Source organism: Plutella xylostella, chromosome 23, assembly GCF_932276165.1.
Source record: "Plutella xylostella chromosome 23, ilPluXylo3.1, whole genome shotgun sequence".
NCBI classification, from domain to species: Eukaryota; Metazoa; Arthropoda; class Insecta; order Lepidoptera; family Plutellidae; genus Plutella; species Plutella xylostella.
In genome coordinates this window covers 4615787-4642541 of record NC_064003.1, presented here as the reverse complement: position 1 = coordinate 4642541, position 26755 = coordinate 4615787, and the positions used below count along the sequence as shown (strand labels likewise).

General features: G+C 37.4%; 1 protein-coding gene and 1 long non-coding RNA gene across 7 annotated transcripts in view; both read right to left on the bottom strand.

The window, feature by feature from the left end:
- Positions 1 to 26755, bottom strand: part of LOC105382854 (syntaxin-binding protein 5) — a 182338-nt gene that overhangs the window by 100244 nt on the left and 55339 nt on the right. The gene's annotated exons all lie outside the window — the stretch shown is intronic.
- LOC125490362 lies at positions 17106 to 18170 on the bottom strand. Its single transcript, XR_007267628.1, has 2 exons — positions 18052 to 18170; positions 17106 to 17705 (listed from the first exon to the last, which is right to left on the bottom strand). It is a non-coding gene; the product is annotated as an uncharacterized LOC125490362 (long non-coding RNA).

Genomic DNA, 26755 nt, shown 5'->3' with positions numbered 1-26755 from the left:
GAATATTTCGAGAAAATCATGCGTAAAAATAAATTTTATTTATGTTTATAATTTCATTGATTCTGAACAGAAATTTCTATTTTTAACCTAAAGTTGTGTACATAAAAACGATTCGTTAATAAAAGAGCTGTGTGAGCATGACCGCATAAAATCCAACGACATTAATTACTACGTCAAACCTAATTGTTGTTTTAAATCCTGCGGACCTACCCTAATTCGTAAGACATTGCGTGCTGTTTGCTTGACTTAAAACCTTCCGACACAATATGGATAAAGTTCAAATTGCAGCGACTGCCTTCATTCGCTGGTGTCCCGGGGGAAATAACCCAGTCTCTGGAATAAAGCTAGGTATTTCACAGTATGACGCTTGAGAAAGCTTGAAGTTATGAAATAGAGGATAGAGGGTGTCATGTAATACTATGTAATACAGTATACATCAGAATATATTTTTCAACACGTCTTCCGCTCTTGTATTAGTTGTATTATAATGAACTAATACAATAAAGTGTATCAAAATAGTTGTTTCACAGTGGCATCTTTGATGAATACGTGCTGTGTGCTATTATGTGTCAAAAAAACGCACGAATACACTGTACTAATTTATAACGCTTCTCTTTTCGGCTGGATTCAATAAAAACCAAAGTTTTTGCAAAGACGAAAACGAAAATGACCATAAATATTGCAGAACAAAGGCGGTTGTGGCCGAAAACTAATTCAATAAGATTATAACAAAATTTCTGTGAAGAGAAACAAACCGCAGGATTTACGTAAGTCCCTTTGTTTGACTTTGAGCTCTTCGGTCAACATTTAGGCACATAAACAAGTGAAAAGCCCTCTTTTCAACTACAATGGAAAATAATAATTGAGTTGTGAATTTGCTTTCGGGTACAAAGTACCCAGACTTAATACGTTTACGTATTTGAATCATACATATTTTCCGACCTTATTCAGACCTTGGCCACGGCCTTGAGGTTCCTTGAGGAACGGGCTGGCACTGCGCAGGATCAAAGACAGGGGACTGCAGGAGAGGCCTTTATCTAGCAGTGGGAAATAATGAACAGCCTACATGGTATCACACTGTAGTTTCAAAGTTCCATTGCTGGGAATAATTAAAAATACAAGTACTGTTATTCGCTGGGAAACACAAAAACTACTATTAATCATTGAATCATCCTACTCACGAATTCAATATTAATAAGTTAGGCTATTGTATTATAGGAAGTGTATTTATATTATCAATAACTACATCATAATAATTTATCTTAACCTACTACGGTGGCGGCGTAGCGCTACGAGGCTACGAGCTACGCCGTAGCGGCTACGCCGTAGTACATAATGCTTTATGCTAGCACAAAGGCTCTTTGTAAACGGACGTTGGCCGTTTTTGCTGGGAGGCTCTAATTAAGACACTACACAGAGGCGGTTTGCCGGCCGACTTACCCCAGTTACTTGTATTTGGGTCGACAACGGGTCGTTTTCGGAGATGTGTATATTATCTGTATATCAGAGATTGTTACTTAACTAAGACATTTACTAGGTGCTATGTTTGCCCGTGCCTTTTCTTTTTTAGTTTTCTATATAGTCGACGCAAAAGGTCGGTCATAATATTTTCGTAAATATCCGGACTACAACATATTATACGAGTAGTAGCATGTAGTAATACCAAAGAGTACCAAAGAAAGATATAAATCAATTCACTACTCAGCTTCAATAATGTAGATCTAGCTGTTGCATAACTAATGGAAAGTACCACAAAATGTACAATGGAAAAGGAAGGTTTAAATATTTTCTTTACGGTAATGTGTCTTCCATCCTACTATTATAATTTTATAGCTAGTTGTGTCAGTTATTAGAAAATAGCAGGTCGAATTGTTGAATAAGTGTTTCTTGAAATTATAGTTCATGTGAGCCAAGTACTTATATTACGTCTTGTAATACGTATACAATAATTGAGCGATTCACTCGTAAGTAACGTTCAGTATTTAATGTTATTGTAGACATTTTATTGACACATAGTTTTAGCCGTTTATTACATAGTTAACGTAACAAATGTCCATGCTAAAGAGATCACAAAAATTCAACCCAAAAAAATTTAATGTAGCCTTAATTTACCATAATGACAATCGTTTTAATAACTTCTCACCTAAATTCATGTAATAAAGTCGATGCTCCAGCGTTCATGATGATTACCTGAAAAAGGTATAAAATAAATTATAAACTTTATGTTTGACGTTACTTTGCTGCCGCAGAATTTTCGCTTCAGCGTATTCATAATTCTCGAGTACTGTTCAACTCGAGTGAAATTGAGAAGATCTAGGAGTATTGAGGGAGAATTTCGGCGACTTTGTTGTGACAAACTGAAAGGTACACTCGTGGCTGAAAGTAAGCTGCGGCTTTAAGGTCGCTGAAGCATTTTATTTTAAAGTTATGGGGTCTTTTTTCTCAAAGCGGTAGCATTTTGTTCTTTTTCGCCGCATTGAACACCTAGAAGCAGCGTAGAGTTTCACAGTAACTGCGTTTTATGAACGATATCATCATTTATATAAGTAACGGAGTATTAAGGTATTGTTAAAAAAACAAACGTCATATTATTTAGGCAATATTTCTACTCGGGCCTGTTACCTCAGAGAGTACCCGCACTTATTCATATGGAAATAGCGAATACAATCCGATAGCATCTTACAGATTGTGCGTGGCCTGAATATTTCATGACCGTATCTTTTGGTCTACAGGGAAATGACCATGAATGATAACAACTGAATCTTATATGAATCTGAATATAAAGGAATTTCTGATATGTTTGCGTAAGGGATACAGAAGAATGTCTCTTGTGTCTTTAGGTTTTAACGTTAACAAACAATGGAACTAGTAAAAGTTGTAGTTTGGACTAGATTTTTATTTTTGATTCAATACGAATAATAGTATGTTTTAAGAAATAACAATTTCAGAGCGTTCAGTTTATATTTCATAGATATCAAATCGAAATAAAAAACTTGGAACGAAGTCCAACGGCTTTAAATTGTTCAGAAATCTTATTTCCAGCTGAGAATGTTTTAATTTAACCTATTTGCATTCCCCCACTGCAAGTGGCCATTTTGTATTCAACTAGCAACAGAGAGTGGCTGTCAGCTACACTTTAAATTATAATAAAACTTTTTACAATAAAAGGACTCATAAGATTTAAAAAAGCTGTTTTCGTTACTGGAAAATACTTTTTACTGTAAAAAATACAGTTAAAAAAAGGAAAATACACACATTTTGTGACATGACAAATTATTCAAGATGAAAAAATAACAAAGAAAAAATATATATGCAGTCTTTATTATGAAACAACAACAAACACCTATTTTCACTCATTATTATTAACGCTGGCAACATTTAGTTTGAAATTAAAAAGCAAAAGTTTGAAAATGGAACACGGGGCGGAAGTTTTATGAATGTTGTTGTGAAGTGCAGGCGGAGCGCGCCGCTACTGCCGCTTACTTTCAAGGCCACACTACTTTTTTACATGAATGAATACCTACTTGCCAGTTGAAGCTATACATCCTGCCAGTATGTAGAAAAAATAATTGGAGTAATTTAATTAAGAGGTCTCTCGATCTTGAAGCTATAGATAGCAAACTAAATTTTTCATTGCTCGTGTATACTGGGAAGATGATTGTTTAAACTGTATACACGCAGCGCAAACAGTTTGATTGTAGAAGTCACATACATTTTCTTTAAGGAATACTCGTCGAAGTAAACAGTGCAAATGTATAAAATATAACAAATTTACAATCCACATAACGTGTAGTTATATAAAGTTCCTATCCACAAACACTTGAAACAGCGAATGACAAGTATTCATTAACATTGGTGGCACTATTCCGGCGCGCTGTTAGTCCGACGAAAGAAAATGACAATCCCGACTAATGCGAGTTAATCTGTGAATTTCCTGATAATTCCTGAATTAGAGCGGGCGAGCAACTTCGGACATATACAAATGGGCACCGGGTAAACGGGTTTAAGCCCGCGGGCGGCCATTTATTATCGCTTTGCAAGGAACCAAAGAGAATTAATTGATTTATTTTTGCGTTCGGAGCTCATTTCATTAATTAGAAGTTAGCGATACATTGGATACCGTGAAACAGCGGTTAAAAAGTAAAGCTAAACTAGGATAAATAACACATAATAAAATATGCCAAGCCATTTACTAGCACATGCACGTTTTCTTTTAAAGAAATAGTAGATTGACTGCTTAACGAGCCATTTGCTGTACGGAAAAACTCAGAAGGCAAAATCTTAGCTACGCATCACAGGCTAAAACAGTACGTAATAAGTCTTCCTTTAAAATAAATTTCATAAAAAAAGTCGTTTACAAATGTACAAAGGAATAAAAATAGTACGTACCGAATACAAATTGAGATCCGATTCTACTAACAGGCCCCAGCTCGGCAGTTCTCGGAAACCAAACCCAATTATTTTGTTCCAGCCCTGTCCTGTCAGCTTTTGTACACGACTGCAAATTACCCACACGGACATCCGACTTGCCCGTTCCAGTTCACTTGCACACACACACACACACACCACACACATATATACACACACACATGCACACACATGCTTACACACACGCACGCATACACAACCCGTAATAGTCCATTGCGGAACATAGGCCACCATGATTCTGCCTCAATGAGCAAAGGCAGATATTTAGTTATTCCATTTATTTATTTACCTTTCCTACTGAAAATTAACTAACATTATAGCATTTCTAGCACATTTTTATTTACTTAAGTAAGTTTAAAGTCTTAACTATTGAAATTCAAATTGGATTCACGAATTCACGAACCAATCGGATAGATTTCCCGGACCGATGTGACTCGAACTAAGAGTTTAACAACCAAACATTCAAAGGAAGGACTTTGGTCTGATTTGCATTCTCCGAGCCATTAGAGCTGAACTTAGCCCGATGGTCCCAATATTTCAGTGAGGGCCAGGTAGAAGTGCGCCTTATCGACTTAATCTTGACCTCAATTGAGTTTTCCATTTTATTTGACTGAATTAAAGAAAATTCTTCGCCTTTATGCTGTAATGAGGGAGGTTTCTCGGGTACTTAATGGTGCTTATAAAAATAAATATGCATGTCTAAATACCTACGTATTACTAATATTATCATTTAAAATATTGTTAAAGTTCACCTTTTTCTTTCTAAATATTCTTTACTAAAGCGTATTCAGAACGTTTCCAGAAAGCCAGCCAGCTCTTGCCAGTTATATGTAAAATCCTACTGGTGTGAGCCACATGGTTGCTAGAACTCATTAAATATTGCGGTTCCTTCTATTCTACCTCATGCTTTGCAATATCCTGAGAAATCCGCTCCATGTTACAGTGTTACATGGAATAATATATTCAATTTATACATTCTGCATGAGTTTAAGGTCATTAGAATGTTCTAGCAAGTTGGCAAAACTTGTATTTACTTGTATCTTGTAAGTTCAGGTTAAAAGTAGAGTTTTTTAAAAAAAATATTTTTTGACTGTTTAAAAAGTGATAATTTAACTGACTTTCTTTAATTGGAGTTTTATGTTTATAATTGCTTTTTTAAATGGTCTGTACTTGTTTCTACATTAACGTATTTGCTTACTTCCCTGATAATAATTAAGGAAAAAAGAAATTTACCTGAAAGGAACGAATAAAAATGTATAATGATGATGTAAGAGGAAAGAAAAAATATTTTATCGCCAACCTCAGGAACCAATTAATTATGCTAATGCTAAAGATTTACCGTCTTAGTGATTATTGTTAAGTTTTAATTTGGATGTGATTTGTAGGATAGGTAAAAAGGTCATAAATTTCGCTGACAATATTAAGCCTTCATAAAGCTTTCCGTAAGTACAGATACACATATTTGCAGTTTTTTATGAGATTGGTAATTTAAATAAGAATTGACACCAAGCTCTTGCTTGACTGGAATCTTCGAAGCATTAGCTGCCCTGGCGTCGTAAATTGATACGGATCAACAGGAACTTTGAATGAAATTGATGTAAATATGGCTATAAAGAAGAAAAGAACCTGCCTTAAAATATTATTTTTATCCCAGGTCTCTTTATTCTTATCTTTTTTTTATATCATGCCTACTCTTGGAACACACACAATGATCATTATCATGGAAAATTCCGATACAAAATTCCACGTACACAATAATTTTAGTCCAAAACCACACAATACTGTTCGGATTCCAACGTTGGAGCACCGTTGGAGCAATTTCCCAGCGGTGCGCTGGCCACTTAAACCATTATTGCAGCTGAAAGTTGGATCTGCGCTGAAGGTATGCAGCTGCTACAATTAGCTTTGAAGTGCTGAGTGGAGCGCCCGGTAAATATTCTTACACCTGGGACCTTCTCTTTCAGAGCTGGATCCCAAAACAATTAGAGAATACAAATAGAAAGTATCGGTTTCATGAAAAACGGAATCCGTGGTATGTATTTATTTGTGAACATCTAAAACTACTAGCTACTATTTAGTTATAAGTACAACTTAGGTAGGTATACGAGTATCTTCTGTCATAGTGATGAATTTGTTGATTTGTGATTTGTTGTATATGTATATATGTGAAAGTAGAACAAATAAACGTTCATTTATCTAGTACTGAAATTTGCCAAAGAGATATATATCTTTAAGGGCCTATTTCACAATGTCTGGATAATGTCAAAAATGTGAAAAATACATGCTTCACTGTCCAAAACATAATTACAGAGAGTGACAGCATGTCTTTTATCCCACAGTTAGCCATTATCTGGACATTGTGAAACAGGCCCTAAGTCACATGGCGCAGAAATATTGCTGATGCTTCCACATGCCACTTTATCCCAAAACATGTGCCAAAGTAAAATGCCACTTACCCCGTACCCACACTCCCCTGCCAAAAGCGCAAAAATCGTGCAAATTCACTTTACGGCTCCAAATAAACCAATCTCCATAACGCATTACGCGCTATAAACAAATGGCGACGTTGCATAATACAAAAAGCCAGCTGCGGGCCCGGCACTGGCCGGCTTCCAGATGTAATTTACCCTAATTTCCAGCAGTTGGCAGTCGCGCCGTGTCACACCCTGAATTGCTAACTTCAACCGGTACTGTCGGTTACAAGCGCTGCTTGCTATCTGATTCTGAAGCTTCCCGTGTCACGCTATCGACATGTATGCCTAGGACAATTGTAAACCTAGATTTAGAACATCTGTAACAACACAAGAAAGGGGCCTTATACCGTTACAAGTTGTGTAAAGCTAACACCTCTTTCTTTCATAAGAGGCATTTCTGGGTTAAAATCGTGTACCGCTGTAATGATGTTTAATTTCAATTAACTTTCAAGGAACTTATGAACAATGACTTTCTCTTCGAAGACAGAACAGATCTATTAAATCACAATTAGGTATAATCTGTTTACCATAATTTTACAACTGATAGTACTTACCTACTGGCTAATCCTTTCAACATGGTGAACCCCATGGTGAAACCCTAGTTGTATTGGTCATCAAACGCTAAGAAACCACACTTTTTAAGGCTAACAAATTAGGTTAACAAATTGTTTTTACAACAACGTGCAGCTGACTGTACCCGGCTGTATACAGCGAAACTAGAACAGCTGTAGGTCGTGTTTTTAATCGAAACTTTGCTTTAGAGAAGGTGTAGAAAAACTTTGGATACGGGCGCAGTTTTAAAATTGTATTCTTGCTTTATAAAAGTGGCTTGCGGCTTTCTAGACCTTATGTAGTATATAACTTGCAAACTTATCACCGATTTGTTTATTAACAAGCTAGGTGATACTTTGGGTAAACACAATTTAAATGTACTATATTATGGAGTGTTACTACGTTTAGGGCCTGTTCCACAATGTCTGGGTAGTGGCTACCTGTCGGGTAAAATACATGCTGTCACTCTCTGTTATTATTTTTTTGACAGTGACAGCATCAACTTTACCCGACAGGTAGCCACTACCCAGACATTGTGGAACAGGCCCTTAGTTTCAAAAGTCAAAATTTGTGCGATGTAAGAGTTAACTGACGAACAACACGGTTATGTAGAGATGGCGCCACTGAACCCAATCCTCTGTTTATTGACCTATATTTTCCTTATTCTTCCCCTCTATCCGTTTTGTGATTATCATAGTTGAGTACCATTCGAAAGGATACGGAGGGGCTTGCATGACCGTACTGAAGAGTAGGCAATACGGCTTTATGGGCCAATGCAACATAAACCTTTTTCACACAGCTTATCGTACGCGCCATGCTAGGACCGTAAGACATTAATCTCAATCCCGGGGCTATCCATCACTGACACACATTATAGTTTATACGTTAGAGATATACAGTTGCTACAATATTGTAAGCATTACTCGTATAAATAAGTACTGGAACCTTATTCAGATTAACAGCAATTTCGAATTTGAAGCGATACTGACTATTGCTGCGTAGTAACATTGTATAACATTTTCAAACGTTTCAAAATTGAGTCTGAAGCTCGCATCGGAAAAAACTGTATGCTAAATTGTCGTTCAAAAAAGCTCTAGAACATTTTTTTGTCAATCTACGTAATGTTATTGAAGTCGCCGACTCGTGAAATGGAAATATTCAAGTTGCGCTTTACACGAGGAATGTTTCCATATTTCAATTAAACTTCGTACGAACTAAACGAAAAATAGAAAAATATATGTGCATGCATGACAGAATTTAACTGCAGCTTTGCTTTTACAAATACGAGAACATAGGAATAATTACTAGCTACAAACTGTTAACAAATTAAAGTTCATCGCTAGTTACATACCTACTGACGGTCGAATGGCGTAGTGGTTAGTGGCCCTGACTGCTATGCCGAAAGTCCTGGGTTCGATTCCCGACTGGGGCAGATATTTGTTCAAAGACAAATATTTGTACTCAGGTCTTGATATTTAATATGTATCTATCTATGTATTTATGTTGATATATCAGCTGTCCGATACCCGTAACACAAGCTCTGCCTAGCTTGGGGTCGGATGGCCGTGTGTGAGATGTCCCCACATATTATTATTACATACATATTACTAAAGTAAATGAAAGCATAATTAAGTTGTTTGATACTTGCGGGCGAGCGTCTATCTTTCTTTGCGGATAACAATTGAATTAGTCCAACTCTTTTACAACCCCCAAGATTACAATCCTCACAGGGGCATCACCATATATTCCGGCACAATACATTACGTCTTCATTCCGCCGGCTCATCGACTGCGGAAACCTCGGTGTACCTCCCCCGATCCAGGAGGGTCACTATAGAAATAAAAAAAGAATGAACGAGAAATGTCACGCAATCGGCACGTTTAATGCAACGACATAGAATCTTGGTTTGTCCCCGAATTTAATCAAAAAGCTATGAAAAAGTTCCATTCATTTTTTAACATTTAATTTAAAATTTGTTCTTCTAATGCACTTTTATGTAAATATACATAAATATTGCAGACAGCGTCATTAAGTTAGTCATTTCCGTTTTGGAGTGATTTGGTGCTATCGTCACTGGCACTTTGCATTGCTCGTGAGTGTAATAAACGCTGATAACATGTTATTTTGATTTCTGTAGTGATCCCCCTGAAACCTCGGCGCACCTTCGCCGCTCCAGGTCATTAATTCTGAAAGAGCTTGCTAACAATTGCCTCACGTAATCAATCACTCAGCTACGGCTGAGGCCTACGTCTCAAGAACAGACAAATAACAAAAAAGCAAACTTGGAAGTACGGATGTTTTTGGTAAATCAGTTTGCCAGTTTGCGGGTTGAAGGTTTACTTGTGGTAGATTAGTACAAGATGATTCTTGTATAACGGGCCTACAGGAGTTTTTAAACCGTTCGATTCGACACATAAAACTAAACGCATTTTTTCTGGAGCTAAAGAGCCACGCTGTAAGATGTACCTAAACCAAAATATCAAAAAAAAAATTGTTTATGTAGCACTTCGGCATATTTGGAGAAAATACATAAAAGCTTTTTTACTTGTCAATTAACACGAAAAGCCAATTTAAAGACTCTTGGCAAGAACAATCTCATTCAAGAACTAATAATTCTTTCCCAGCGTTCATTTCTATTCGCTTACATTTTTAAATATGTTTTTGACACTTTTGTAATTGACTTCTTTGATCAGATTTTGTCAAAAGAAAACAGATTTCCTTCTAGGAAACCAATTTTGTGCTATTAGATTTGTGTAATAATTTCAATTCAGAATACAGTTACACCAAAAGTTACTATGAAGATGGCTCTATGATTTTTAGACGAATGATTTGAACTTCGATTTGATCATATTATTTGGGATGCGATGTAAACTTACATGTTTGTTGTTGATGTTTGATGTTTCCCACAATGTCGCGTATAAAATGAATGGCTTCTAAATACGCCTCCTTTCTTTAGATGTAAAATAAATCTGCTCAGAAATGAACCTCTGGGAGCCATCACCACAAATATCTGCGAAATTATCCCCTTGTCTCCAATATCCCAGCTTATCGTACAGGCATTTAGGTAAATACTGGTGTCCATTATCATTATGATATTATGAATACAGGGACGTTAAGAAAATAGGAATAATTAAGAAGGATACGTCATACAATTGTATTTTGCAGTTTTGTAAGCCAAAAAACTTTGATAAACAATACGAACTAGACAAAAGTGAATGAAATTTGAGGCATAAGCTTTTATCCGTAAAATTCACATCGTCTTCGAATAAAGTCATAAGTACTGTTAAATATTACCGATTAATGATTTTCTTTATAAAAATAAACACACAAATAAATAACAAACACGAGAGAAAAATTAAAACACATCCATACAACAAACAGATTGCAAAAGCCGCAAAATTAGGATTCGCGAAAGACCTTTTTTACGCCTGAAAAAATATTCATAAGCTCTGAAAAGCGTATTCATGCAAAACGCCACAGAAATATGGAAATACAAGTTCTCGATACGGGCCCGTGTTTGCGCGTCGACACGCAGATTTTATGCTCTTTATTTTTATGATTATTGCTGTAATTGTGCTCCCTGTATCAGCCGGTTCAGCCCTTTCAATGGATGCGGAGTTTTTGGTAATTACCGAGCTAAGCACCTATTTTGTCGTTTTCAATAACCCCCCGCTTAAAGTACAGCTAATCGAATTTGAGGATCCCATTGTAACAGCTAAATGTTATAGAAAAAATAATTTCATTAACTTCATACTTGCATACATAATAAATTCAAAAAATATATGTAAAAGCGTTACACCGAAAATAATTATACATTAGGTAAAATTCTTGAGAAGTAAAACTAATCCAGGCATGCGCACGCTGTCGAGGTTTGTGTCAACCTCATTATGTATTCAGCATTCATCCGAAACTAACCTTTTAGTCTGAAAGCCTGAAGTGGAAACTAGCCGGTCCAATCAAGACTAAAAACTGACTAACCAGAAGCCTGAGGCAAAACGATACTGACATAGCTATAGTATACTTCTTCTGAAGAAGTGAACTACCTAAGTTGTTTCTTACAAACATACAACATGCGTAAACTATAAACAAACTACGGTATTAGAAACTTTTACACGAACAGAACAAACAAAGCAAGAGTTTATCAATTACCTAGTTTAATTAGTTACTGAATGTTATGTAGGCACAAGGTGTGCTTTCAACATTTGTAATTAACAGCGGTGGAAAATAATCTATTTTTATTTTAGAAATCAATTTGGGGTCGCTTTGTGCAGTTTTTTTTGTTGTTCTTATTTCTGTTGATACAATAAATGAAATTTCTATTCACACCCTGCATTGTCTTAACATTACCCAAATTTCGCGTTTACTTATGCTCTAACGGTGAGAAAACCGCCATTTAGAACAGTATAACTCAATACAGAGAGCTTTGCGAGCTAATGTGGAGCAAGTTACGGCTAACTAACCCGATGAACACCGCAAGCTTTTATGTGCATCAATATTTGTTTATTTATTTATTAACATAAGGATCTCCAGCAGTTAACACAACAGACATATTTAACAAAAAATTTAACATAATAGAAATTTCGTTGTGAAAACCATTATAGGCGATCACGGCATTATCAAATAATACTATCTTAACGACAACAGTGACTTAAAACTAAATTATCTAAGCATAATATCATATTATAACAATATTAAAACTTGAACAGAAAATAACAATGTTAAAATTTAGTGGGTCAAAACTAACAAGGCAAATATTATCAGAAATAACAAGGCAAATATTCTAATTCTGACATATCTTTTTCTTAAACGAACTGAAGGAGTCATGAAAGATGTCAAGGTTTAGTTTATGGTTGTATATGTTATATAGGTCACATATCCTATTAATTGGAGAATGGGTTCCTAGGTTTGTGCGAGAGTGAGGGCCACAAAATAGTTTTTTAATGGGATGTCTCGGGAGATGGTATGGGATAGGGAAAGAGATAGATTCAAGGATGTCAGGACAGTCTAATAAATTGTTTAAAGCTTTGTACAGAAATATGATATCATGTGTTTCACGTCTATTACGCAATGAGGACATTTTAAAGAATTTAAGGCGGTGCTCATAAGGAGATCTGTGGGAAATATTGCGGGAAATGAAAGCTAGATGACGAGTAAAAGATCTTTGTATGCTTTCCATTCTCTGTGAGTGTACTGAATAAGATGGACTCCAAGCAGCAGAAGAGAATTCTAGATGGCTCCGCACAAGAGAATTAAAAAGTAAAATTTTGGTCTCGGGCTTAAATTCTTTACTATTACGTTTAACAAATCCTAGCATTTGTGCTGCTTTTTTGGTTATATTATCAATGTGAGATGAAAATTTTAGTTTGGAGTCAATTGTTACACCGAGAACTTCAGTAAGTAAATCGGTCCCAAGAAGGTAATTGTGGTTAAGAGGATTTCGCTTACGAGTGAATTTTATGTGATAACATTTTTGCGCATTAATTGTCATGTCATTTGATTGACACCAATTTAAAATATTATTGAGATCATTTTGAAGAAGGTAACTGTCGTCACGAGATTTGATTGTTCTATAGATTTTGAGATCGTCAGCAAAGAGAGAGTGGTTACTATATTTAATATTGAGAGTAAGATCATTAATGAAAACTAAGAAAAGAATTGGTCCTAAGTGCGAACCTTGGGGAACCCCTGATTTTGCATAAAAAAATCTGGATTCGTGGCCATTAATTGAAACAAATTGTTCTCTTTTATCTAGGTAAGAATTAAACCATTGAATCAGCCAATCACTGATACCTAATAATTCGAGCTTCTTAATCAGCAATGAGTGGTTAACTTTATCGAATGCACTGGCAAAGTCTATATATATTGCATCAATCTGTTGGCCAGCATCGACTAAGTGGGAGAGTTCATTAATATAGCTAACTAAATTTGATTCGACGGATCGCCCTTTTCTGAAACCGTGTTGAGATGTACTTAATATGTGATCTATTTTTTTTGTAATAATGGGACAGATTATTGATTCAAATAATTTAGAGAAACAAGGAAGAATAGAAATTGGTCTATAGTTTGATACAATGGATAAATTGCCTTTCTTATGAATAGGTATAATTCTTGCTCTTTTCCATTGATTAGGAAACTGTCCATCTCGTAAAGAGCGATTGAATATAATACAGAGAGGGAAGGAAATATATTTTGCACAACGGTTAACAAAGAGAGGGTGGATGCCGTCAGTACCAGCGCTTTGATAAATTGTTTAACTTACGTATGTATTTATTAATTTCTTTTTCGGTGATAAAAATATTGATATTGTTTGAGGCGTGTGAAGATGTCTTACTATTCAAAATAGGGTCATTATTGTCAGTATTTTTATTATATATATTAGAGAAATGGGTTGCAAATAGGTTAGTTATTTCATGTGCGTTAGATCCAGTTTCATTATTAAGATGCATCTCAGCTGGAATTGCTGACGAACCCTTACGCTTGTCTTTGACAAATCTCCAAAAGGCTTTTGGGTGAGTTTTGATTTCAGATTCTAGTCTACTTTTATAATCTCTATAGCACTTATCCATTAGTTTGTGGCATCTATTACGTAAAATATCGTATTCAAGTTTATCTCTCGGATTTTTATATTTATAATATCTAATTCGAATCTTATTTTGCTCAGTGAGAACCCGAATCAGTGTTTTGGTAAACCAAGGAGGATACTTTGACATCTTTCTGCTCCGTTTGGGTACAAATTTATTAATAATTGAATGTAAAGTATCATTAAGTAAATTTACCATAGAATGAACATTATCACAACTTGAAAGTAACGTATCCCAATCTATTGTACTTAATTCTAAATTTATGCTATCATAGTCAGCCTTATAATAATTAAGATTAGAACTTATATTTGACTTAAGAAATTGCACATCAGTTAATGGAACTTGGACAAGAAGACTTGGATGTAAATTATCAACTTTACTTAAATTTTCTAAAGCTACAGAATTACTTAAATTACTTATATTACTTAAAATGAGATCAAGAGTTTTATCTTTAAAATTTCTAATATTATTTATTTGATATAAGTTATTTGCATGTATAAAATCTGTTAAATTTGGCTTTAATATTAGCATTAGTTGTATAATTAGTTGGCTCGAGGTCAGTAAAATCAAGCTAGAAAACAGTACTTACAATACAATACAATACAATACAACTATATTGAAAAAACACAATATACATTAAATAACAAAAAAAATTGTAATCATAATAGGCGACCTGTACTTAGTGCTTACAGTAAAAAAAATACCGTATAAGATGGAAAAATACATACCAAAATATTATTTAAGGTTGTAAAAAATATGTAAATTTTATAAAACAACATCTTTACTAGTCAAGTTCTCGTCTAATAATAAATATCATTATATAAATAATAAATTAATATATAATTATAAATTTAAACTAACTTACGCCCAAGTAGCACAATCAAGGAAGCTTCATAAAGCAAAGTTATATAGTGCCTGAAAATCGGAGAGGCTAATCTAGCTTTGGAAAAAACGAAAGAACGGAAGCTGTCTTGGACGTTTCATAGAATAGAGTAGTGGTTAGTGCAGCAGCGCTCGGAATCCTTGTTTTCCGTAAGCTAGAGAGCCCCTATACTCTGTGGGCCTATTCCTACACACGACACGTGTACACTAGCTCAGCTGAATTTCTGCCAAACTCTTCCACGCTGCTGGCTCCAGTCGAAGTCGTTATGCAGTGGCAAGACGTTAATGTTCACAGCTCATCTTGCAGACATCCAGTTCAGACTGGTATGCAGTCACAGACAACTGTCCTATAAACTAAGACTTCTGCAAAGACAAAAAGTAATCATCATTACTTAATCACAGTAATTGTAGATCAACCATATTGGGAGTTTTCCCGCTGACCAGTCACGCAATGTTTAGCATAGCCGTGACTTCTGCAGTGCAGTCACGCAAAAAAACGAGCTATATTTTTCAATCATTTTATGTCAAGAGAACAACAGAATGATAGTGCCACTTCGAACCACTAACATAAACTACGACCGCAAAAGTATAACACGAGGCATTTCAAAAGTTCAAATGTATTCAAAATTCGAACGGCTCGGTCATTCCGGCCTTTAGCCAACAGGCCACCGCAACGTCCACAAAAGCCGATCGCAACGTTGAAGCGAGGTTGAAGCATTACAAAGGCGTGTGCACACTCGACAAACGTCAACACGGCCGGTGTCGACGCGTGTCAAAGGACCCTTAGCGTCGAGAGATATTGAGAGGCGAAATTCAACTAAAAATTGCGGTGGTTATTGTTTTTCTGTGCGGTTGGAGAGTTTTTAGTTTCAGTGTTTGCTGTATCTGTGGTTGGGCGCGAACATGATGGAATATCTAATCATCGGTTTCATTTAGGTAAAAAAGTGTAAAATATTATTAAAAAGTAACAACATTCAGCTACTTATTTTTAGCGAGCATTACCGAGGGAGGGATTGTTTTTTCTTCTTATTTTATGGTGTTATAATAAATATATGAAGTGTAACAATATAACATAGAACACCCTCTTTATTTTGCTTTCACGCCGAGAATTGCTGAAATCATTCAATTCATATTGTATTTCCTTGTACGAAATATTATTCGCTATTCTACTCACAATGCGGTGAGGTTGGTAGCGTATTTATTTCGCCGTGAACACAAATGTTTTCTGGAGGTAATTCTTCAAAATCTCAGAAGTATTCGCTCCTTATTACATAATATTTTAGCCTCAATGTATTTTAATGAAAGTATTTTTTCACCGTATCTAATATTTATACAGGAATAGCTGTTCCCGCGAGCTTCGTTTCGTCTTAAAAAGTTTCCCCGTGGGAATTCCAGGATAAAAAGTAGCCTATGTTCTTTCTCGGGGTCTAGACACTATGAGTATACCAAATTTTATTCAAATCCGTTCAGTAATTTTGGTGTGAAAGAGTAACAGACAGACAGACAGGCATACACAGTTACTTTCACATTTATAATATTAGTTAGGATGTTGCAAAAAGGGTATATTGAGCCGAAAGGGGGTGACTCAGGGGGTCATTCTGAATAACTTTTATTTTACAACTTCTACAAGTTTTGAAAATTCACGAATTGCCAAAACTCGTAGAAGAAGGCTTACTTTTACAAGTATTTTGCTAATATTTGTAATGTAGCAGCTCAGCAGGAGCTGGTCTGGATCACCGGGGAGCGACCCCTGGGCGAATCGACCTGCCTGGCCTCCCCCGAGAGCAGGGGTTGTGTGCTATATTGTTATGTGATACTTACCCTTATGACTAACGTCCCTGGTGCTTAGGGCTGGTACCTACCTAATAACTCTCAATTAATATGTACCGGGAAGCGGTTTTAGCCTAGCTCAGCTTGGCGCCGGCCTCTGAAGGAGTGCCTGGTCACCTGGGGGATCTACAATGACCGTGAAGCGGTCCTAGCTGTCCTGATTTTGATCCTGAGGCCCCTGGAGGGAAATAACCTCGGTAGGTGTACGGGGTGAGAATTAATAATGCCGATTAATTAGTGTAACACAATTGAGGCGGCACTGGACCCGCTTTATTTACAACTATTTACTTATATATCTAGGGTACTTACAGCTTATGTACTTAATATTAAAAACACTACACAAATGCACAAATACTTATCACAGTTATCGATATTTAAATTGATCGGGCCCTGAAGGGGCCTACGCGGACGTTTCTGTATATCCTAATAAGGGGAAGGAATATAGGGTACAGGAGGTCGGGCGAATACTGGTGGTGCGTGTCGATTTGTTCCAGGATTTGTGGAGTGTACTTGTGTTGATAAGAAAGTGTGGCTGAGGGCCGGTGTGTGTTCAGCGATTGTATAGTTCGGTACACGGCCGCTTTCAACTAGGCGACCCAGGCGTCCGTGTATTCCGGGGAACCTCGATCCGCTAGTAGGCGACCCACAGCGTAGGGAGGACGGTGTTGTGAGCTTAGTATGCGTGAATAGATACTTAAGATAGATATAGGTGCGGGGAAGGATCTCGGGAGCGGACTGGTCACTCGTCGGAGCAGGAGGTGACGAATGGTGCCCGGGCGGCAGTCTGACGGCTATTTATAGGCGGGTCGCCCCGCGCCCCTTGTATTCTCCGGAGTCGTCTGTGTGGTGCCCCACCTCGTCTTGCGGGCGCTCTTGCGGCTTCGGAATGTGGGTAGGTGCGGTGGATGGTTTGGTAACGGCTCGTTACATTCTCCCCCCTCAGCAGGAGAATTTTTACCTGGTAAAAATTCACAGGTTATGTAGATACATACAAGAAAAAATCAAGAGAAAGGTGCATGTACTGGTGCATTTGTTTACAACAGGTTCCTACTTTATCATCTGGATTCAGGATACATTTTATTTACTTAGACATTTGTTTCAGGTTAATTTATATTTATAATATTATTAACGTTGGAAAAAAGATTACACGGTATTGTCCATGAGCATTTCATCCCTGCTTGGTGCCGGTAAATTCGGACGGAAACGGTATATTATATTCGGGATTCTTTTCTCCATAAAAGATGTGAATATTTTGTTTTTACAAGACATGAGCAATGATAAAATGCATGGTTGGATTTACTTACATTGTAGGCTATGTATGTACAAGTTATTGAGTACTGATATACATTTTCCTGTTAATTACATTAGGTATACGGTTTCAGCTTTACGGTTTTAAATTGTTTACATATCAAATAAATTAAAATTTTTACGATACGGCATGTGCCCTTGCGCTGAAATTTATTCGGTCGGTTTGACACTTGACAACTAAAATCCTAACCTGTGTACGTTCACAGAGTAACGTATTGGGCTGCGTTCATAAATGTTACAATCCTTGTTCTAAGTCTGAGCTACATTTTGCTTGTGACTTGGATGCAAAAAGGTGGATGTTATAAGTTTAACATGTCTGTGTGTCTATTATTTACTCAAATTATATTAAACTACGGACGGAAGGTGTAAAATGTGTGCATTTGCGTTTACATTTTTACCTATTTCTATATTTTCAATATAGATTGCGGTTTTTCGGTTGTATATCTATAATTAAATTATAAATTATACATAATAAGATTTATACGGTACGGTACGGAATGACTAGGTCATAAATATACAAATGTTTTAACTTTTTACGGCTATCTGTCTTCACTCTTCATTATGTTGATGATTGAGGGTAGGTTTGGAATTATCGGTTCGTTCGGCATCGCATGAGTACCGCGGCTAGGCACATCTGGCGATGGGTGATGACGTCGTCGGTAGGTTATTACTGCTTCGGTTCGGTGGAATTTGGTTGCGGCGAGTTTGATGACGATGATTTTAGTCGTTCTTTGTACTTTTTCATATGATGAAGAACATCTTTGTACATCCCGGGCCAGTAATATGTTTCGGCAATGCTTTTTAGGATTTTTCCCGTGCTTCGGTGGCCTGTTGTTGTCGGTTCATTAAGGTGTTGTTCGATAATCGACCTTCTCTTCAATGTCGGAACGCATAATTTCCACTGCGATTGTGCATTGATCTTGACCCCGTATCTCGGATTTACAATTCGTTTATGGAGTGAGCCGTTTTTGATTGTGAATGTTGGGTCATTTTCAGGTGATTTTCGGGTTTCGGACATTTTCCTCTCGAACCATCCTTTTCGTTCCTGGATTGAAGCTGTGTCGGGATATCTTGGTGGATGTTGTTGCTTAGGTTTTTTCTTATGCTTGCGGGATTTTGTCTTTATTGATCCGTGGATTATATTATTGTCTGGTGGCGTTGATTCTGGTGCGACGATTTCGGTGACTGTCGGTGTATTTTCAGTGTTTTTGTCCCAGGTTATTCTGGCTCCTGCCTTTCTTAGGAGGTCTATGCCTATGATAACTAGGTTTGGCGGTGAATAAGCTGGTAGTACGAAGAGTTCGTGTGTTAATTTTCTCTGCCGTATCTCGATTTCTGGATCTATTTTGAGTTTCACGTCTATGACTCTGCCATCTGCGACGGTTACTCGCATCCCTGTGACTTTTTCAGTGTCGGCGTTTTTCGAGTTGTCTTCATAAATGTTTCTACTGATGTAAGATCTGGAGGAGCCTGTGTCGACTAGAGCTCGGTATGTGATGTTCCCTATTTTTACGTCTTCGAAGATTCGGTGTTCTGTTCGGTTTTCTTCGGCGGTTATGTTCGTGTCTCCGAACTTGGTTTCTCTTCTGCAGCAGTTGCGCGTTAGTCTCCCGAGGACTCCGCATTGGCTACAGAACAGTACTTGCCTGCCCCGGCATTCCTTGTGTGAGTGGCCTGTTTTGCCACAGTTCCAACAGCATGTGGTCTTGTCGTATTTTTCGTGTATTTTACGCGGTTCTGGTGATGTTTCTGGATAAACTTTCGGTGTTTGACGGTGTCGGTCTGGTCGGTGATTCCACTGTTGAGATGAGGATTCTTCTGTGATCTGCTCGAACTCGGCTGCCTGTTTGATTAATTCCCCGAGGCTGGTGAAGTCTTGCTTCTTGATGTAGTACTTGTAACTCGCGTTCATGTTTTCGTACACTCTTTCTTCTTTTTCGGTTTTGGTCATTTTTCCGTACCTTCTCATCAGGGTTTGTATGTCGGTCAGGTAATTGACGAAAGATTCACGGTGGAGTTGTTTTCGTGCGATGATCATCTCGAGCAGGTTCTTCTCGTATCCCGCCGGGTAGAAGAATAGTTTGAAGTCTTCTAGGAAGTCTTCCCACTTTTTCCAGTTGTCAGAGTTGTTCCTGTACCATAACAGCGGTTTACCTCTTAGTACTTTAGGTAGTACCTGGAGTAATCGGTCCTGCGGGACGTCACCTGACGACGTCAGTTCATCCAAACGCTCGACGAACTCAACCGGGTCGCATGCGGTGTCGAACGATATATTCCATTCCCTCACGATGGATGACAGGTTCACCTGGCTCGCGGTTCTGGTCTGGTCTTCGGATGTCATCTCGAAGGTCTCCTCCTCTTCTTCTCTGATGTGGTCGGACAGCTGCTTCCTCAGCTTGTCTACGGTTAAATTTACGGTCGGTAGTTTCCTTTCCCTACTTTCCCTTATTAATTCCTCTTTACTAAGGTAATAAATCCAAGAAGTTGGCATTTGATGCTGTATATTTACCTACTATAAAACGGGGCCAGTTTCTAATCGGTTACTAAAATTTAAATAAAAATGACCAACAAAAATTTACGTGCTCTTTACTTTTGAATTGTAATTTTTGTTAAACGGGGTCGGTCGGTCGGTTGTCGGTCTATTTTTAGAACAATTACGGGTAGATGGTTAACTTGAACGGTTAGTCGGTCGGTCGGTTATTTCCAATTATTCACAAGTTATTACGGGGGGCTAAATAATATTAAATATTGATGAGAATTAGTGGATTTTACGTTGGGCGCCAAATGTAATGTAGCAGCTCAGCAGGAGCTGGTCTGGATCACCGGGGAGCGACCCCTGGGCGAATCGACCTGCCTGGCCTCCCCCGAGAGCAGGGGTTGTGTGCTATATTGTTATGTGATACTTACCCTTATGACTAACGTCCCTGGTGCTTAGGGCTGATACCTACCTAATAACTCTCAATTAATATGTACCGGGAAGCGGTTTTAGCCTAGCTCAGCTTGGCGCCGGCCTCTGAAGGAGTGCCTGGTCACCTGGGGGATCTACAATGACCGTGAAGCGGTCCTAGCTGTCCTGATTTTGATCCTGAGGCCCCTGGAGGGAAATAACCTCGGTAGGTGTACGGGGTGAGAATTAATAATGCCGATTAATTAGTGTAACACAATTGAGGCGGCACTGGACCCGCTTTATTTACAACTATTTACTTATATATCTAGGGTACTTACAGCTTATGTACTTAATATTAAAAACACTACACAAATGCACAAATACTTATCACAGTTATCGATATTTAAATTGATCGGGCCCTGAAGGGGCCTACGCGGACGTTTCTGTATATCCTAATAAGGGGAAGGAATATAGGGTACAGGAGGTCGGGCGAATACTGGTGGTGCGTGTCGATTTGTTCCAGGATTTGTGGAGTGTACTTGTGTTGATAAGAAAGTGTGGCTGAGGGCCGGTGTGTGTTCAGCGATTGTATAGTTCGGTACACGGCCGCTTTCAACTAGGCGACCCAGGCGTCCGTGTATTCCGGGGAACCTCGATCCGCTAGTAGGCGACCCACAGCGTAGGGAGGACGGTGTTGTGAGCTTAGTATGCGTGAATAGATACTTAAGATAGATATAGGTGCGGGGAAGGATCTCGGGAGCGGACTGGTCACTCGTCGGAGCAGGAGGTGACGAATGGTGCCCGGGCGGCAGTCTGACGGCTATTTATAGGCGGGTCGCCCCGCGCCCCTTGTATTCTCCGGAGTCGTCTGTGTGGTGCCCCACCTCGTCTTGCGGGCGCTCTTGCGGCTTCGGAATGTGGGTAGGTGCGGTGGATGGTTTGGTAACGGCTCGTTACATATTTATAAAAGATAGCTCAAATAAGTAAAACACGCAAAACATTTACAAATAAGTTAAGCCTAAATCAGCTCTAAAGAATGAGCCCCAAAATGAAGGAACAACAAATAACCAAGAAAACGAATTAGCAAAGTTTGTACAAAGAAACAACATCAGATTGAAAGACCCGCTCGCATTTCCAAAGGGGTTTTTTTCGTCTAAATAATGAAAGGTTTTATCCAAATCTTTGCAATGAACATCTTGAATAGATTCATTCGTAGGTCTCTGAAAACTAGACTTCAGACCGCGAACCTCGCTTCATCAGGTAAATATATTATCATTCTTCAAGGTAAAATCTATCTTTCCACCCATTTAAGTCATACGTACATTAAAATCCTTTCAATAATATTTAATCCTTTTAATAAGGATTTCAAACTTTCGGTCACCATATATTTCAATGTATTTTTGTATTTTTAAGATAAGGTGGAATTCCTTAGGAATCTCGATACGCTCGTAAATGATTTCAAGCAAACATTATATTTAATAGCGCCAGCCTTGTGCTCATAATTGGATTGCTAACAATAATCGTTACTTGCAAAGAAAGGTTTCATTTCTGGCGGGTAAATGGTACGATAGTTGTATCCATTTACCGCTATAAATTGTCTTTATTACAATAGTTATCTAAGAAATTTTAATAAATATTATTTCCTTACACATAAATTAAGTTTTTGTGTTTAAATTCGATGGGTGCGGCGACGAAAGATCTATCGCTAAATATCAGTCAAGACTACCTACTAAGGTGCAGGGAAGTTTAACTTTAAGAATAATAATGGAATTAAAACATCTATAGCTATGTATCTTTTAGACCGTCGTCAATACTGTTATTGAGCTTAACTACAATTAACACTGAAATTGGAAAAAGCTTTTGTTCAACAACAGAAAATTATCCGTACATTTTGACGCCATAATAATATTAATGTATAGTTTGTGTACACTCTATTTGGTACAGAATAACCACCATTCATTTGCGTTCACAAACGTAATCCATTAGAGGCTGGCTCCAACATCTGTCAACACTAGAGCCATATTCAAATTGCTTTCCACGGATTGCTACGAGCTACAAATGTTGCTACGGCGCGTATCAGACAGCTACGAACGTTCCATGTACTACGCCGCCGCCGTAGCATTACTTGGTACTTTAGCATAGACAACTGCGCAATCTGTTATCCTAACTAATATTATAAATGCGAAAGTAACTGCGTCTGTGTGTCTGTCTGTTACTCTTTCACGCCAAAACTACTGAAATAATTTGAATGAAATTTGGTATACATAATGGTCTAGACCCTGAGAAAGAATAGGCTACTTTTTATCCCGGAATTCCCACGGGAAAACTTTGTAAAGTGAAGCGAAGCTCGCGGAAACAGCTAGTTTTATATATTTTTAAAACATACAATTAAATCAACCATGAACTGAAACTAGGCTAAATTATTCACAAGCAAAGTGACTAGTTAAAGCATGAGAATATGTTGAATTCAACCGGAACTAATGACACGAGAAAGCTTTCACACCCAGCTGTCACGAATGGCCTACCGGAAATGAATTTCAGCCAAAAATATATAAATACAGTCATAACATCACATAATAATATATTTTTCATAATAATTCGGTGTATGTTTTAATTAATAGCGACTCATTTATCAAAGAACTCAAGAAGTAGCCCGTCTAAGATTGAGCGAAATCATAGAAAAAAAAACTTTACTTAGTTTACCATAAAGATTTCTACCATAACATTTTATAATAGCACTTCAAGTTTTCATTGTTGCGCTGTATTTTATTATGTAGGTACTTTAAATATTTAAAATAAATAAATGAAAGCGTTTACAGCATGGAAAAAGCTCTAAACCTGTGTGGAAGTTCATGGCCGAAGCTATTTATAAAAGCTTCCGTTGAAAGCTTCAGTTTATTGCATTCAAAGAAATCGCTATTGTTCATTGTTTTCGTTACATTATTAATATTAAACTTTGAAGCTTTTTACTAGTGGCTAGTACGGTCGCCTGCACCTAAAAGTATACAGGCGGAGTTTTTAAAATAGCAATCCCTGAAGATGAAGGGACCAGCTACATCTGTTATAAATCCGGGGACGTGTTGAGTGTGATGTGTGTAGCAGTGGTGTTTATGTGGATGTGCTTGAGCAGCATGTGAGCTTGAGGTCGCTATTTTAAAAACTCCGCCTGTATACTTTTAGGCGCAGGCGACCGTACATAACGAACAAATATTTTATATGAATTCATCGATAACATTTTACTGGATTCATTTTTCATTTTTTGTTCTTAGAAATCAAACGACCACAAGAGCTGAAAGCGGAGATAGGAATCTAAGACTTGAAGTGGAGACCTAGATCTCAAGTTGAGACCTAACCTACATAAGTAGGGGTTAAGTTACAAACTGAGTTTCTATGTAGACTAAGTGGATAGTAAATGTTTCGTTGATCTGTCTGGTTTTAATAATTTATCTAACGTGTTCGTTCAAATAATTCTTTCACAACTGCATTTACTATGAATATACACAACTTTATATTTTTCAGTAATGTTATCATTACCGCCAACTAATTATTATTATTCTTTATTGCACATCACAAATTGCAGTGTACTAGGCGAACTTAATGCTAATAGCATTTTCTTTCAGTTAGCCTTTGGTGTAATGAATAAATGACGTCGGGAACAAACGGAAGTGCCGTATAAAATCGTTCAGAAATTCAGAAACATTTACGGTATGGAAAATTGCTATCTACTTCATAATAACCGATATGCAAACTCAACCTGCCCGTGATCCTGATCTTTATTTGCTCAGTTCCAAATTTGAATATTTAAAACTGGAACGGTGCAGCTTTTAAAATAAAAGTCTGTTAGTTTAAGTTTCCTGTGTTTTTACGGGTTGCTCGATGCTAATTTAACTTTTTTCCTTTCCATTTTTATTCCACTAATGCATTTTAGTACTTCCAAGGTCAGTCAGGTCTTCCAAACCATTCGTATGGTTTTTCTGACAAAAAAAAAACATAAAATGTGCGTAAAAATATTAACATCCAAGCTTACAGGACCAAGATGTAATCAACCATGCATCTTATCTCATCAAGTCATCGCAACCTCTTCGCTAGATCCTCCCCAAAAACACAGAGTCCGACGAAAAGAGCAGTAAAAAGGTTTAATAACCGGCAGTTGCCGACACAGACTGTGTACATTCTGCTCTGTGTGCGCCGGAAATTGCTAAACTTTATCTCCCCACAGACAATTATGTAGAGTACCGCTTTTAAATTTAAATTAGAGGTAATCTCACATGATCTTAATGAGAGGTGATGCACGTGAAATTGTGCCCGCTATTGGTTGATCAGACTAATAAAATACCTATTCGGAAATCGCTAGAATCAAAGCTGTATTATACTAAAGTTCTTCTCCTCCACTATTTAAAATCATCATATTGCTCACTATAAAGTAAAAAGTACCTCATTTCGTTCACCTTCAATCGGGAGCGTAATTTTTCGCTGCACCCTGTATTTGTGACCCCATTGCTGAAGAGGAATGTTTGAGATCTATCTGATGAATTGTACCTAGGTGATTATTTTTAACGCAATTTTAGTGGTGGCTTGAATAAGTGTTCATGAAAAATCGGGAAGTCAGTTGTTTTCTTTCTTTTGTTACATCGTCAAGTTAGCCGCGGAAGCAGACACAAAGACTCATAATATATTACATTTACAAAAGAGAACTTATGCCGCCGCCCCATAGCGCCGAGGTTTTATTTAAAGTGGAGTCGTGAAATAACAGGGTTCGCGCGAGATAAGCGCTGGTTCGAGGCTGGCACGCGGCCAACTCTTTACACCTTTTATAAATCACCCCTTTTTGTAGAGACATAAATCCGGACGACGTAAACACCTGAAGGGCTTCAGTGAAGTCTAGATAATCTAAATTGGTTTCTGAACGTATACCAGATAGGCCCAGATTCAAGTTACAAAAAAAGAATATCTGCAGGATATCCTACCTTAAGCAAGTGAGTGATGGGAAAAGGTGTCGCTGTAAACAAGTTAAACAAATAACTAGATCTGCAATGAATGTCCTACGTTACCGATAAACAAGCGCACCGTTGTATGAGTCCGTTAAGTACCTGGAATAATGAACAAATAATTTTATTACGTACTAATAAAATTTTATAACACTTTCAATATCCCTATCAGATAGATTATACATATATATTCAGAATCTCATTTGTTCAGAATCTCAAGTACCTAGGAGTATATTTTGCCTTTTTACGTGAAATATCTCTGTGCTGCGTTCCAGTGCCTGCTACAAAGTGCACGGCAAGTCACCAAGTCCTAAAACACTCGGCGTCTCACCTTACCTTTGTGATAAAGTTCACGAGACGCTCAAAGGATGCAAGTTTTATTCTTTTTGTACATTTCGTCGTGTTGTGTAGTTTAGTCTCTGTCACTTAAGGGAAAAGCCTCGCGAATAGCTGGCAAGTCGTTAGCGAGGCGAGGTGTATTAAATTAAGCAACAGCACCTGTACTGCTTTGTAACTTTGAAACTCATATTACACAAAGTTGAAGCACAGACCTTCGGTGCAGACATAATAGATTAGTAAAGTATGCTTTGGATGTGGAGTTTAGACCATGTTAGAATGTCAACAGGGAATTCCGATGATTAAACTATGTTGGTCGTGTAAAATAGGAATGTAGCATACCTCTATAGCATAATTATGTAGTAAATATTTAATATTATATTCTACTGTACTTCTAAAAACTATGAAGTCCTTAGATATAAAAATAAACCTACGCAAAAGTCCGCAATCTCAATTCACAAAGTACAAACAAATAGTAGGTACTAATGA